The sequence below is a fragment of the Microtus ochrogaster genome, assembly GCF_000317375.1.
Source record: "Microtus ochrogaster isolate Prairie Vole_2 chromosome 14 unlocalized genomic scaffold, MicOch1.0 chr14_random_2, whole genome shotgun sequence".
NCBI lineage: Eukaryota > Metazoa > Chordata > Mammalia > Rodentia > Cricetidae > Microtus > Microtus ochrogaster.
The window spans coordinates 12,224,688-12,239,382 of NW_004949097.1; the positions used below are offsets into that span (position 1 = coordinate 12,224,688).

The 14,695-nt window shown below is 47.6% G+C and overlaps 1 protein-coding gene across 1 annotated transcript in view; it reads left to right on the forward strand.

Moving 5' to 3' along the window:
• The window catches only part of Rassf8 (Ras association domain family member 8), an 80,227-nt gene continuing 65,532 nt past the window's right edge, over positions 1–14,695 (forward strand). The window contains exon 1 of the mRNA XM_005364595.3: positions 1–41. The gene's annotated coding sequence lies outside the window, so the exon portion shown is untranslated. The remainder of the gene's footprint in view (positions 42–14,695) is intronic.

Here is a 14,695-nt window from a genome sequence, read left to right on the forward strand (position 1 = left end):
CGGGCCGTGCACCCGGACGGCGGGACGGGCTGCGACGCGCAGTAAGTAGAACTTTCCCGGCCCGCGCCCCCCGCGGCCCCGCTGTCACCCCCGCGCCCTCGCTCCGCCGCCCAAAAGTTGGTGCTGCCCGCCCGGGGTCGCCTCTCTCCCGGTGTCCTTGGTGAACGAGTTTAGAGGCCACTTTTGAGGGGAAGGGAAATGCACGGTTGACCCTTTGCGGTTCCCCGCCTCTCCAGATGGAAATCGGATGCTCGCCTGGAGGGAGAGCTTTCCCTCTGGAAAAGGAAAAGTGGCCGTTGGTAGGTTTTTGCATTTTGTCTGAACCGTGGCCACCGTGCCTCCTTGCTCAGCCTCCCGGATAGGCAGCCCCTCCGGGGAACCGAGCCGCCTAGAGGGGGCTAGCAAAGTTCGCCGCGTTCTGAACCCTGGAAACTTGCAGAGGGCCAGGCGCAGGGAGGCTCAACTTCATGGGTCGTGAGCTTGGCGTGCGAGGCCGCTGCGGCCCGGCGGTGGGCGGCGGAGACCGGCTTGCTTGCCGCCTGGGTGTTGCGTTGTCTCTGCACCGCCGAGCCGCCCGGGGTTGCCCGACCACTACTTTCCCAGCATCGAATTGCAGGTCAGTATTGGTCCTAATCTTTGGAAGTAGAGAAGGAAATATGCGGGGCACGTTTCCAAGCTGACTTGAGCTCATGAGGTCAGCCCTGCCAACACATCAAAGCCTTGCGTTTAAAAAAAAAAATCCCCCTCCAACCCGCTGACAGCAGGGACGCAGGAACACTTAGGGACTTAGATTGGGGCTCAGCGATTTTTCATGAGATCTGTTTTGTCCCAGGGACGCATTTAAAATACATAGCGACCTCTGCTTTTCTGCTCAGTTTTAGGGTGTGTGTTGGGGGGTGGGGGTTAAGGGAGTTTTTCTTCTCTTTTAGAAGTCTTTCATCTGTGGCTGCCAGGGGTTTGGATCGTGATGGAGGTAGAGAACCAGCAGGTTTCCTGGTGCTATTTTTTTTTTTTAAACCCATCCTTTGCTTGAGGCAGTCCTGAAAGTCTGTCAGTCCACTGCAGGGGGAGGTGCTGGTGAATACAGGAATCAAGGCTCCGGACAACTGCACTATCAGTTTGGGAAGTGGTTTGTGCTTTATCTTTCAGTGGTCACATTAATGGTTCCTGTGATTTTACTTATTTCCACGGGGAACTTCCCACAAACCTCAAAATTACACATGGCCAATACTCCATTTAAGAAGACTGAACAGTTTGATCATTCTTCTACTGAAGGATCAGATGCAACACAGCATAATTTGCAATGTAGGTGATTAAATCTTTTCAAAAATCCATCACTCATCCCTCCCCCTTAAGCGGCTCAAGATGGTACTTTCCGTACTAGACTCAATTGGCCGTGATGGACTGAGATCCTCGTAGGTGGTCAAGCCCTGTTTCTGGGCTTCTGGAGCTTGGGGACACAGTGGAGAGCCCCTAGAGGGAGCCAGGCCAGGACTGTGCACACGGGAAAGGTTTCAGTTAGTGACCTGGGCAGAAAAGCAGTTACAGAGGTGTCCAGGTCATTACAGGGGTCACAGTTTCCGGTGCTGCATTTTTTAAGAAATATTTGAAACTTGCAAATTTAAAATTCTGCAGGATCGTGGTGTCATTTTTCTTTGCATCTTTGTGTTCTTTGCATTTTTTTTTTAAGCTTGTGACTTTTAAAATCGGAATCCTTGGTGCTTGGTTTTTCGTAGCCTTTTGTGTTCAGAGGTGTGTATAGTGCTTGACCTGAATGCCTTGCATTCTGAGAAGTGATTAATTCCTCAGGGTTTCCTACTTCTCATTGGGTCTGCTGTTGTTGTATATAACAACTTGGGAGTAAAACTGTTGTTTGCTGCAGGATGTCGTTGTTCTTTTCGTTGTAGTTAATTTTGGCAAATGGTTTTGTTAGTTTATAAAACGTTGAGACCCCAGATAACTTGCACGTGTCAAAACTTGGCAGGTTTCCTTCTAGGTGGAGGTGGAGTGGGGCCGCTTAGGAATCATGAATAATGTGCCAACTACTCACTCTCCACGGAGGTTACTTTGTTCCAGTCCTGTGTAGGTTTCCGAATTCCAGATGTAGACATAGTACCTGGTGTTCTGCGGACTGGGAGAGATGCCTTGTAGCAGCTAGCCAGGCTTGTCAGCATCCAGGGAATTAAGGGAGGGGCTCTGCCCCTCCAGCTCTGTCACCTGTATTCACATCCTTTTCACGTCTGTCTTCACAACCAGGGTCACCACTGCTAACAGGTCAGCTGTGAGCGGAGCCCCTGATGTGCCTGCCACATCGTAGTCAGCAATGGCAGCATCTCCTGTGTCCCTAGAACTTACTTTATGGCCATCCAGACGTCACACTCGCCCTCACCTGCTAAACTTGTCCCTCCGAGCCTGTTGCCTGGCTCATTGCACTCTTCTGCCCTCCAAGAGATTGACCGCACGGTGCTGGGATGTTTTTCTGTGAAGTCTCCTCCAAAGCCATCTGATTTTTAGTCCACTGTGTTGACGTTTGGGTCAGGCCACTCTTGTCCTCCTTTAGTCCAGTGGCCTGCATTGCCTCTTCCTGCTTGTTTGCTTACCAATAGTCTGAAGAAAAAAGTCACTTGCTTTTTTCAGACCTTCAGGATTCCCAAGAAAGGCGTGATCCTGGGAGTAAGATGCCCATCCCCAGCAGACTTTCCTGCCCCTCACCTGCATCTCCCCAGCCTTGAATAACTTCTCACCTTTGGGTGCCAGCTCCAGTACCCTTTCTGCTGGAGGTTCTCTTTGAGAAGGCCACCATCATCATGTCTGTTAGACCCGACCTATTTTCTCCTACAAGGACAGTCAGGCATCCTTCTTATTCACCACAATTCATAATATGCTGCATGTATTGTTTAGCCTCCCTTCCCTGGGGGCAGCAATAGTGCCTGCTTCTCTCCCCAGTCCCTAGTATACATAGCAGTGCGCAGTAAATAGCTGCTGGTCTAGTGTCCATTTCTTGTTTATGCTCACTGTATGGTTGGTCCTGGCTGGCCTGCAACTCCCTACGTAGACCAGGCTAGCCCCGAATTCACAGAGATCGGCCTGCCTCTGTCTGCCGAATGCTGGGATTAAAGCACTCGGATGCCATCACACCCAGCACATACATGCTTCAATGGTCCTTATCGCTGTTATGTTTATGTTTTGTGACAGAAAAGCCAAACCAGCCCTACTATGTTCCAAACAGTGTTAGCTGTGTGATCTGAAACAGCCTAAGTACAAATATCAAGAAAAATAATGCACTTGTGGTGTTTAGGAAATGCATGGTAATATATGTGGCCACCAAAACTTCTTTATTAACCAGTGGTAATAAAACATATTCATAGCATACAGAGGGGAAGCCCACATCAAATATATTGAGATAACATCTAATTAACGTTGTCCTTGTGATTCTCTGTGGTACGTTCCACTTTTCTAACTACAACATTAAAATTAGTTTTTATTAGCACAGGATTGCAGAATGGAAATAATTTTACAGTGCCATATGTTTACACAGTATCACGTGGTTGTATGCCAGACAGATGATGTTGGCCGCTCAGTGCCAGATGTTCAAGGACAGTTGGGGAAACAACTGTAGGAAAAGGCAGGCCAGGTCTAAGGATGCACAGTGGTGTTCCAGCATGCCATCTGTCCTGACAGTCTGGAGAGGAGCCACAGGAGCCACCTAGAGGTGGGGAAGTTCTCGTTTCCTTTGTTTAAGCAAAAGGAGACACACCTTCCATGGCCAAAGAAGCTTAAAGCAACTCTGGGTGTTTGGCTGGGTGTTTTGTCATGTGGCTGCTCTGTACACGGTCCTGACTCGGTGTCCTGCGGCCCAGAGGTGTCCATGCAATCATGTTACTGCTCACACATTGCCTCCTGCTCTCACCCTTAGACGTGTAATCCCAGCCTCCTTCTGTCCCTCAGTGGGTTCACTGTCTCTCTTCCTAACTGACTCCTCTGCACAGGGCCTCCAGCTCTCCCTCTGGGCACTCCTGGGGTGAGGAACAAGAGAGATTACACACCTAGTCACGTGCTGGCTCAAGAGGAGGGTGTGGCTGACCTGGACTTAGTCAGGAAAAGGACCCTTAGGTTTTCAGATCTTCACTGTATTCAGAGAAACTGGTCCTTTTATTCCATTAAAGACAGAGGTATGCCTTTTGTAGCAGGGTCTTTTGCTTTATCTTAGTGCAAGCATATTGAGACCAAGACTTACCTGCACGAAAAAAACAGGAATGGATTTTGGGGTGGGCCCGGCACGTGACTTGCTTCCTGCTGGGTCTCTTGGCCCAGGACATTTGCATCACCAGTGTAGCCATTATTGTGGCTGGGCACCTTTGTTACTCTTGGTCCCTTAGGTATATATGCCTACTGGCTACCTAGATGAACTTGGACAATTGCCTGGGGTGTCTTGGTACTGATATTATTTATTACCTTTGATTTCCCAGCTCTCATGTCAGCTATAGCTTGATTTAGTTGTTTGTATGTTTTATACATTCAGGTGTTGTTGCCAAGCTCAACCTCATTTACTTGAGAGCTGTCCAAGTTTGAGCATTGTAGCATACTTAGGAGCATGTAGTTTACTCTGGTTTGAAAAGAAATCATATAGATATAGGTCGTAACAAGAGGCAAGTTGTAATCATTTTCTTCCAGATTATATTCATGTGGATGTATACTTTGTCTTTCTTGTTAATTATCATTGGCTTCTGAGTGCTGAATCAAATTTATCCTTAATTGTAGTAATTTTATTATTGGGAAATCAGTTAAGATTAAATGATCCTTGCAAATGTAAATATAGATACCGAAAATTAGATTCCTTTACTACATAGACATTAGTCAAAAAAGTAAGAATTTATTTTTGTTTAATATAGCAGAATATATATTCTGTGCAGTTCCGCAATAGAGATGTCATTGGGGAATAGGTTAGGTTAGATCTAATTCTTAGAGTTTGGCCATTCCTGCAAGAGGTTCAGTTACTGGATACATTAGAATCTGTTGGGAAACAAAGTAGTTTATTTGTATTTTATCTTCCGTATCTTTAACTGTGCAATAACATCTTGTATTTATTTACTTATTTTAAATGTATTACTGCATTATTTATTTGTTTGCTTTGTGTGAGTGGGGGTGTCTCGCATGTGGAGATCAGAGGACAATTTGGAGTCTTTGCCCGCCTTCCGTGTGGGTCCAGGCTCGGGTCTCAGGCTTGGTGGCAAGCACCCGTACCCACTGAGCCATCTTGCCAGCCTTATATTTATTTTTTAAGCAAAAAATTATTTTGTAGGATAAAATTGTCATGAACTAACCTGCATATGCCTAGCTGCAGTTTTAATAGGCATTGACACAGGTCTGGAAGTCCCCAACACCACCAGCATAAGGGACATAGCCACTGTCCTCCCCAAGTGTCTCATTCTCTCTAACAGTGCGTCCCCTCTCCATCCTCCCTGTATGGCAGAAGGCCGAGTTTCTAGACTCTGAGACGGAATCATGGGTGTATTGTCTCCCTCAGAATGGTTGTCTGGGACTCACTCATAGTGGTGTGTTTAGCAGTAGGACTGGGGTGTAACTCATTGTAGAGTGCTTGTCCAGCCTGGACTCCAGTACTCTATGAACTGTGCTGGGTGACTCTGTCCAGCAGCTGGAGGCAGAAGCAGGAAGATTAGAAATTGAAGGTCATCCTCCTTTACTTAGCAAGTCCCGAGTCCAGGCTGGGATACCAAGGGCAGTTCTCAAGCACAAACAGACAACCCAGATAGACACATCTACTGCTGGGCCTTGTTGCTGTATGCATACCCATTCTTCTGTTGGACCTCTGGGCGATTTCCTTTCATTATATGAGCTGAGCTTTTAAAGAAACTACCAAAGTATTTTCTGTGCAGATTCCACCATTTCATGTTTGTTTTGCTTCTGCTTTGCGGTGTTTGGCTGGCCTTGAACTGACCCTCTGGACCTCCACCCACCTCCAGAGAGAGGGAAAGAGGGAGAGAGGGAGGAAGGGAGGGAGGGAGGGAGGGAGAGGGAGGGGAGGGAGGGAGGGAGGGAGGGAGGGAGGGAGGGAGAGGGAGGGGAAATAAGCAGGTGTGTAACACCATTTTCCTTATCAGTGTGTGCGCGCACACTCATACCTTTCTTACGGCACTTGTTATGATTAGTATTTTTCATTAAGTGTTTGGGGTGTTCATTGGTGGTTTTCATTGACACTTATCTGATAATTGATATTGAACATCTCTAAATTTATTTTTATTTTATCTTATATGTGTGAGTGTTTTGCTTACATGTATGTCTGTGTACCACGCGTATGCCTGGTGCCCTCTGAGGCCAGAAAAGGATGTCAGATACCCTGAGACTGGAGTTACAGATTGAGACACCATGTGGGTGATGGGAACTGAACCCAGATCCTCTACAAGAGTAGAAAGCACTGACTTCTGAACCATCTTTCCAACCCTTTCCACGTTCTTACTGTGTTTTAAGATTGAATTTAAGATTTGAGAGGTTTCCTGTATTTGGGTACAGTTATTCACCAAATAGGTGCTTTGCAAACGTGTTTGAGTCTGCGGCTGCCTTTTCCTCTCTTCCTGGGCACCTTTGAAGACTGGAGGTCTTATATTTCCATGCAGTGCAACCTATGACTGTTTTCTTTTGTGGATTGTGTTCTACAATGTAGTATTCAACACATCTTTGTTAACCCAAAGTCAGAACTGTCTTTTCCTGTGCTTTTTTTCCAAGTTTTATAGCAACAGCCTTTAGATTTAGACCTATGGTCTATTTTGAGTTCATTTTTATACAGTGTGCACTATGGGTCCAGGTTCATTTTCTACACACAGTAACCCAGTTGTTCCAACATTATTTATTAGGGGATTTTTGTCTAATAAGGTTTCCTTGACCTGTCTCTAAAATCGATTGTCTACTCGTCAGTGGCTATCCATTGCCGAATGAAAGAAGCCGAATCCAGTTCTTGATAGCATGTTTGCGCTATTTTAATAACACTCTTGGTCTCTTTTCTGTGACCTTATGGAAACCTTCCCTACTCAAAGTTTCCTTCATTTTATTTTATTTTTTATTTTTGTTAAACAAGAAGTTCTACTGTTACAAGAATGCAGTCACACTAGTTCAGATGCTTTGTATTTCTTGCAGTGGTGATCTACCGTTTCTCTGTCTCCATTCCAAATCGTTGCCTTCATTTTCGCTTTTTAGTTTTACCTTTTGTTTCCCCTTTTTATTTTTATTTCTCATTTTATTTTGCATTTTATTGAGTAACTGCTCAAGGAAGGTACTAGAAGAGAAAGTGCGTGTTTGCGTGAGTGGTGCCAGGTGACAGGCAGCACAGCCCCTCACTCCTCAGGGGGTGTCCATCAGCTGAGGACAGAAGGTGCAGGCAGCCTGACCCTGACAGGTAGGAAAAGCAAGGGGCGGGGCACTGTGAAACCGGCACTCCTCACCAGCTGGCCACAGTCAGAATCATGTGTGCAGGTCGTCACATCAGTCACATCAGACCTTGTACAGCTGGCTCTCTTCCGCCCTGCCTTCCTATCCCTCATCCATGTGCCTAACAGCTCTCACTAAGGTGTCTTTTGCAGTGATGCCTCATACGATGTGCTGTTTGTTCACGCGAATAAAAGGTTCTGCCCGCGTCTGTGCAGTAGTAGCCTTACCACCAGCCTGGCCGGCTTCTCTCTTGCAGGAGTGCTCGGTTCCCTGAGAGTCAGTCTTCCTTCCATGCCATGTGCATGCCTACTTCTCATAGTCCTTTGTGTGGGAATTTGGGAAGCTCTCCACTTCAAACAGCTGAACTTCTAAGGGGTTCTTTTGGCTCATTTGTTGCTAGGTTCAAAGTGATTACACAGGCTCTAAGCTCGCAGTCCCCTGTTGCAGTTCAAGGAGTGTAAGTAGGCTCTTTGAAGCTCCCTAGCCAGTGGTGCCCTTGCTGTGGATGTTCTGTGGAGTACTCTTTTCTAAAGTGAGGTGCTTTGTCTGTGAGAGTCTCTGGAGGCCAGAGGCCTCTTCATGGTTTCTTTCTGGCCCCGCGGAGCCCCTAAGTAGTCCCTGATGTCCAGATTCACTCCGGGCCTCCTGCACTTCGGGTTTTGGTGCGTTCATCTGTGGCCAGCCTTTCTGTTCTGGGGCAGTTTTCCTGGCCCCTGAACTCACACGAGCCACATTTCCACGTTTGGCAGTGTTTATTGTTCCACACATTCTAAACGCAAGGATGTCAGAGTCTCTCTCTTTGTGCCCTAATTCATCATTACTGCTTGGAGCTCATCCTGGCTCTAGAAGGGTCAGCTAGACCTTCCCGCTCTGAGAGGAGTGGTGACTGAGGGGAGAGAGAAAACCAGAAGGGCTCTCTGTTCCCCAGCTGTTCCTCTTAGCTCCCTTGTTTCTGTCATAATCGTGTTTGTATTAGCACAGAGCTACACTGTGACTTTACAAAGTCAGAGATAACAGAACAGTGTTAAACAGTGCTTTTAAAACACTTCAGAAAGATGTCTTAAATGCAGCAGCTCGCACACCCATAGACAGTGACCATGAAGGCGCCACCCAGGGGAGCCTTCCCTGTTCTCGGAGTGTTCTCTGGTCCTGCCTGCCACTGAGATGTGCAGGTTCAGGACTGAGGCTCCAGGTCCGGGTCCTGCTGTCTTCCCTGCTAGACCAGGACCCTCTAGAAAGCAGCGTCCCACCGTGCTGGGCATCTACCCAGGATGTCAGTGCAGGCAGCTGTTTGATGAATGAATTCACTGTCTCGTCTCAAGCAGAGTGTGCAGCAAGTGCCTGACGAAGAAACAGGACGCCAGCAGCATCTGCAGGATCCCCAGGCTTCGACTTCTAGCGTATCCCACTCTTTTGACCATTTTTCATTTAAAAAAAAAATCTTACTGCACTCCTTGGTGCCTGGTGTCTTATATTGGGTCATGTGACTTACTCTGTGCCATTGTAGAGTGCACACTCATATTATTAATGACTTTTAATCCTGTTTCTTTATTGTTTTCCAATTTTTCTGTAATGAATGTATATTTTATAATTGAAGAAATTTACTATTTGTGGGATTGTTTTATTTGTTGGTCGATTGGTTGTTTTATTTTGCGTGCTTGGAATTGAACCTAGGGCTTCAGGGACAGACATGTGCTCTACCACCCGATTATATTCCCAGCCCAGAATTGTTTCTTAAAAGAGACAAAGGAAAGTTTATACATGTGTAGACTCAGTTGCCAGTTAGACTAGACCATGGGACATAGGAAAGGGAATAGAGAGAACAAGTGGGGCTATACCAAAACAGATGTGCTGGGAGCATGTGTGTGCTGGGGACAGGACAGGATTCTCTCGGGAGTTTGATCCCCAGATTCTCTCATTCCTGCGTCCTTTAAATACAATGTTATCCAAGTAAACTGATAGAGGATTAATTTCAGGTGAGTCTGTAAGCTAACCTGCTCTCAGTGTTCCACAGGTTCTGGAGGGGAGGGTGACTTGCTAGGACTTGAGTGATTGTACCTCCTCAGAATCTTGTCATGAGGTCCGACAAACACACACACATACACACCACCCAAGAGGTCACACACACATACAGACACACACATACACACACACACACACACCACCCAAGATGTGAGGAGCTGAGGTTTGGGAAGTGATCAGGTTGTGAAGGCGGATCCTTTATGTTCTTATGGGAGAGTTAACTCTATCGCGTGAGGACACAGCACAGGAGGACGCTGCTGTTACCCAGAAAGTGGGCGCCTCCCTGACCTCCAATCTTATTCCTAGAAACCATGAAAGTGCGACTTTCTGTTGTTTATAAACCAGCAGCCATAGTGTGTGTTTGTTTGTTCCCATAGGAGCGCTAAGCGACTAAAATAATTCATGTTCTGTTGGCACAGCTTCCTCTGTGGATGAGGGTGAGGAAAGGTGCCATCTGGAAGTGAAACCACGTGATCCCAAGGTCTGCATTTGAAGTCGACCTAAAGATTTATGACAGGCAGCGTCTGAGAGCTCAGCTAGTGTGGGGATCAGGGGCAGCCAAGGCAGCCTGGCAGCAGGAGGGCTCTGCTGAGCATCACTGCCAGTGTGCTCTGTAACTTCCTGATGGTGTGGGAGGGAAGGAGGGCACAGATTGGAGCTGGAGGAGAGAACCCACTGTCTAATGGGCCGAGCCCTGCAGCCTGCAGAGCCTACCCTGCTGGAGGAAGCCTGAGTGAAGAGCTTCCTCTGTCAGATAGTGCAGGAGAGCTGAGGGACAGGTCCTAGCTGTGTGACCTTGATGCTGGCAGTGCTGTAGTAGCTCAGCTCAGGTCCCCTCACAGAGCCTCTGAGTGCTATGAGGTGGGTGTGCAAGGAAAGCCCTTCTCATCTCCAGCTGTTCCCTGTGGGGGCAGGGCAGGCAGGGAAAGTGCACTCAAGCTGGGAGGAGTCTCAAGCAGCAGGGTGCAGCACAGGCTAAACAGAGGTCCTGCTCTGCGTCTGCTGTTTCTGTGTGCCTGGGGGCCTGGGAAAGTGGCTGGCACGGGGTGAGGAGTACTATTCCAGCCCTGGGGCAAGGGCGGCCTTCTCCTAAAGCTTGTTCACCTTTGGTTGATAGCGAGCTTACTGATGAAAACACTGGGCATTATTGTTTATTCCAGTTTTACCCTGAGAAATGTTGAGGTCGGATGAGAATGAACGTGTTCAGTACATTTGTTTAAGGCTGTTTGTGTTTACTCAGCGCACGCTCACGGCACACCTTGTGGTGAGGAAGCTGTTTTTGTGGTAGTTGGTTTGACAAAGAGAAGGACCTCCACATCTTTGGAAGCTTACATTTAGCAAAAGCTGAACTTGAAACAGAAGTGAGGCTGAACTGGACGGTGTGGCTCACACCAGGGATTCTGTCACACAGTAGGCTGAGCTGGACAGTGTGACTCATACCAGGATTTTGTCACGCAGTAGGGTGAGCTGGACAGTGTGGCTCATACCAGGATTTTGTCACGTAGTAGGATGAGCTGGATGGTGTGGCTCACACCAAGGATTCCGTCACGCAGTAGACTGAGCTGGGACAAGGTGGTGGCTCTTCTACGTACTTGCCAACCTAGACTACATAGCATATTCATGTCCAACCTGAGCTACAGAATTAAGACCCTGCCCCCAAAAAGGGCTTGGGCTGGGTGTGCCGCTCCGTGGTAGAACACTTGCTCAGGTGCCATGTGTGAGGCCCTGGTCAGCTCCGTAAAGAAAGTGGTTAAATATTTGTCATTTAGAAGACAGCGCACACCAAAGACCAGAGTCCTAAGAGAAATGGAATGTCAGGTAGTGGTGTGAGGGTGAATGTGGTGGGAAGCTGGGAAAAGTCTACCATGGCCTGAGGACATGGTGAGGCTGGTCCAGGATGTCAGCTGCCTCCAGTCTCATCTCCAGCACTTATTGCTGATAGTCTTGGTATGTCACTTCTACTTTCTGAACTTACTTCCCTAACTCTAAGTGCCAGGTCTGATTATCAGCCAGGATAATCAAGAATCAAATTAGATACATACACAAAACTGGATGGGTAGAGTAACATTGGGAGGAAGTGTAGTAGAGTCACTTTTGGGGTGCTGGTGTGGCCAGGCCCAGGTCTGGAGGTCTTCCGTGTTGCCCTGAGGTATGAAGGTAGGTATCTGTGGCCCTGAGGAGTGTAGGCTTTGTTCTAAGTCAGGATTTTATGAACAAATCTTCCACTGAGTTTCTTGGCCCAGGCTGCCTGTCCTCCTGATGGTGCTCACCTGGAAGTCCCTGTCTTCACAGCGAGGACAGGAGAGCTATGGTCCCAGAGCGTTGGGCTGGTTCCTTCTTGTTTCTCCTCCTGAGTTGGCTTTCCTCATTTAGGTCCTTGATAACGTCAGCTAGCCACATTGTGTCTACACCTGACTTAGTTCCTAACTTTCATTGCTGATAAACAGATCTGCACCTTATATTTGGAGAGATAGCTCCAAAGCTGAAGTGATCAGGCCACCGTGAATGTTGGAGGCAAGATTAATAGACTTTTTCTTCATGGCCCGCTTGATCAGGGTCCTTCTGTTAAGTTCTCAGAGCCTTTCACATCAGGGATTTTCAGTTTAGTGCACAAGCCGACCAATGTAACAGGAACAAGTGGGCTGCTTGTCATCCCAGCTGCCCCACTAGCTTATACCCGAAATAATCACACAGAAACTGTATTCATTTAAACACTGTTTGGCCCATTAGTTCTAGCCTCTTATTGGCTAACTCTCACATCTTGATTCAACCCATTTCTAATAATCTGTGTGTCACCACGAGGCCGTGGCTTACTGGGAAAGATTCAGCATGTCAACTGCATAGAAAGCAACTGCCTGGCTTCTGCTGGTGTCCTGTTATTTGTCTTCCCTCTGTGCTAGCAAAGCCTAAGTTCTTACTCAATCTCTCTCGCTCAGCTGATCATTTGATTTTATTTTCTGGAAAAATTGGCCCAGATCACTGCAGTTCATATCAGTGACCTTTTTGTTTTACAGAATGCTCTTTCATTGAATGCCAGCTAGTAGATTAGGTGTGTTGTTTTAGTGGGTTTAACTGGCAGTGTGACTTGCCAACTCAAGTTCCCCAAACTAAATTATTTGTATGACAAAAAATGGACTCTCTTGCTTTACAGACATGTTCCGCTCTTTCCAGAAGTTGTACAGTTGGTCCTTCATAGGTTGTCTGGAGACCAGCTGGAATACAGGCACAGGGCTGACTTTAAGGTCAGGATCACTGGCCTCTGTGAGCCCTGGGAGTCCATAGGATCCCATGACAAATGTCAATATCTAAAGTCCAAAAGTACTTTCATTAAAGTAAGGGCTCATCTCTGTGTAGGCTGGCCACTTGGGTGGCACTGTGGACAAGGTCCCAACTCTCCCTTCAGTCTGGGAGACCTGGGAGTCATAGGTGCAGTAAACAATGTAGATGTTTCTGGGGCTTTAAGGAGGGATTTCATAGCTAGGGAGAGAAAGAATAATGTCGGTTTATCATGCTGTTTAACCAGAGCACATTGAGAGCAGGAAAGAGAAAGGTGTCATTTTCACTTCTAGAAGGGATCCCTAGAAAGTGGCTAGAAATACAGATTATAAGTTTGGCCAGCAGTACAGATATAGCCCAGCCATTTCTTCAGCATGATCAGTTGACTGACCTCACAGCTGGGCAGTTGAGGAGCAATCAGCTTGTCCTGTAGCGTGTGGGTGAGAAAGAAGAGACTCCAACAGCAGAGGGCTGTAGTGCCTGACCCAGCTGGAGGACCAGCCAGGAAGGGGGTGGATGCTGCTCTCTGACGGGGCGCAGAGAGCAGGGCCATCCTGTGACATCATGTCACCCAGGATGGCACCAAAGATAAAGGCTTGAAGCTATGACGAGCAAATGAGACTGCACTTCCCAGGAGAACTGAAGAGTGTGAGCCATGGGCATGAGTGGACAGCAGGTGGGAGGTCTTGGTTAACCATTGCGGGAATGAGGAGCAAACAGTTTTAGTTGGGAGACAGGAATTAGGAAAATTTTCTTAAGTAAGGTGGCCCTTTGGCAAAGGTTCATAGCGGTAAAAGCAAGGTGGTACATTTAGAAATGTAGGTGTGAAATCTGAAATTCCAAACTTAGGTACTTTTATTTTCATCAGGTTTTCTGAAACAAATAGAATGTGTCTTTGACGGTCCCCAGCAGGATCGTGTGAACAGGCTCTTGACCTCATTGTGCTGTTACACCTGGAATTACAGGCTCTCTTCAGAGCCAAGACCCTTCCAGGCTATGTTAAGTATGTGCTGCAACAGCATGGCCGTTCTCTCCAGTTAGCAGAATGTGTAATTTAAGAAGTAAATGCTGTGACTAACTGTGGAGCTACCCCCGCCATCCCCTCCACCCCACCATCTTGCCACCCCGCCATCCCCACCACCCCAGCACCCCAGCCTTCTTCAGTTGGAGGCAGCAGGGAGCCCCAGATCCCTCCCTGCCACCAGGCCTTTAAAGCAGACAGATCATGACGTTTAAATTAGTATGAATTCCACAAACAAAGTTGTTTTTTCAGTCATGCTCTTTAGGTTTGTTGACTTAAATCCTAGGAAAAACACTGAGTTGAGTGATGTGAATGAGCTATGCCAGGTTCTGCTGGGCCTTTTTTGTTAGCCCTTCAGCTCTACGGGTTAACCTGTGTAGAGATGCTTTTTAAGCTGCATGGTCTTAACTGAGCACCCGGTGGGAAACCTGCTGTGAGGGGTCAGTCTGGCCTGAGGAGAAGGAAGAGGGCAGGGGTCGGGTCGGGTCAGTCTGGAGTGAGGAGGAGGAGAGGAGAGATGGTTCCAGGTCCAGCCTGCTGTTCTGGCACGGGTAGGACTCTTCATCCTAGAAGGTAACTTACACGCTTCCTCTGTATGTCTGCTTTTGAGTTGAGGTGCACTGAGGCAGGCGTGCTGAAAGACCCGTCAGTCAGTCCCTGACGCAGAGGCTAATGCGCAGGACGCTCTGCTTCCCCGTGTGCTCTCTCCTGCTGCTGCCTGCACCGTCTGAAGCATGATTGTTTTACAGGCACCACTTTCAAAGCCATCGTTCTGTTATCTAAGCTTGTGGTTGTGTCTCCTGGATATGATTGTGATATTGTGGACAGCATATGTCCCGATCTCAAGGCTGTGTGCTCCTGGATATGATTGTGATGTTGTGGACAGCATATGGCCTGATCTCAAGGCTGTGTGCTCCTGGATATGATTGTGAT